Source organism: Pseudophryne corroboree, chromosome 4, assembly GCF_028390025.1.
Source record: "Pseudophryne corroboree isolate aPseCor3 chromosome 4, aPseCor3.hap2, whole genome shotgun sequence".
NCBI lineage: Eukaryota > Metazoa > Chordata > Amphibia > Anura > Myobatrachidae > Pseudophryne > Pseudophryne corroboree.
The window spans coordinates 432,729,364-432,730,684 of NC_086447.1; the positions used below are offsets into that span (position 1 = coordinate 432,729,364).

General features: G+C 37.1%; 1 pseudogene; it reads left to right on the plus strand.

Moving 5' to 3' along the window:
* The first annotated feature begins 299 nt into the window (after nucleotides 1-299).
* Nucleotides 300-418, plus strand: LOC134913711 (5S ribosomal RNA; annotated as a pseudogene).
* Nucleotides 419-1,321: the final 903 nt, after the last annotated feature.

Here is a 1,321-nt window from a genome sequence, read left to right on the forward strand (position 1 = left end):
CAGTACCTAATATCCTATTTTAGGATACATTTATTTATATTACTAATTGATTGGTACAAAAATAAGTATTCTATCACAGGAGCTACAACCTTCTCCTCACTTTTTTTCAGGACTCTCGCCAGCGATCCAGTGATATACAGTGGAATTGGTTATTCCTCGTTCATTTATCACTGCCTAACGCTGGCAGCAGATCCATTCACCTCTCTTTTCCCAATCCTTTTCTATTCTATACCATTTTTTCCTTATTAAACCTTTGTGAACTCTCATTAGTGATCCCGGAGCTAGGGCGGCATTATTGGTCCTACTATCATACCACACTGTAAACGCCCAAATCCATCTGATCTTGGAAGCTAAGCAGTGTTGGTCTGGGTCAGTACTTGGATGGGAGACCTCCTATGAATACTGAGTGCAGTAGTGACTTGGAACAAGTAATTTACTCCGTGCCTTACACTGACAGCAGATTCCCTACTTTCACTTTGGATTTTCATTCTCTTCAGCTCCCTTTTTATTTTTTGCAATATATATACTCTCATTGGTACATCAGTAGACCTCACTGAACTCATACATTTATTCTGATTCTGATTTAAATCGTGCCCTACATATAACCTCTGGCATATCCGCATGTCCCCTATATATTGACCCATTTTGGGCTTTGATTCTTACATCTCATTCATTTTCAATTAAGATCCCCCTGGGGGTCTTTTTCTTCATGTATGTTAAATGTTTTTTGTTGGTCTGTCTAGGATACATCAAATGTTTTCATTTTTAATCTACTTATTAATAAAATATTTTGTATTAATCTACACTTACTTCAGTTCTTTTCTGATTAACTAAGAGTGCACCCACAAAGAGTGTTTTCTTTCTTTCTTTCTTTCTTTCTTTCTTTCTTTCTCTACCAATCACTGACTCGGGGTGCACCACCAGTATATTTATTTGAAAAAATATTTTCTTATATAAATTACTTCTGGTCTCTTCTTCATCTCTATTGATATAACATTATAATATCTTACAAACAGTGCTGTATCCCCCAATTCTTCTATGCTGATACAGTCGCAATTACACACTGAATATATTTATTTAAATCAGTATAAGCTGCTTGTACATCCTAATACAGTCACTTGTGTATAAGACGCATTTTCCTGTGCAAGATGTGCAAAATTAATTCAGCCAAAGAAACCACTCTTGGTTCCAGCACTGTGCCAGATTATCCATTTTTTCTGGATTATCGGTGGTACATACAACAGCAACCTGATGGCGTAATCCAACTCCCCCAACTGCCTAATCTTAAACCACCCACAGCTTGACTCCCTCTCGCATCCTA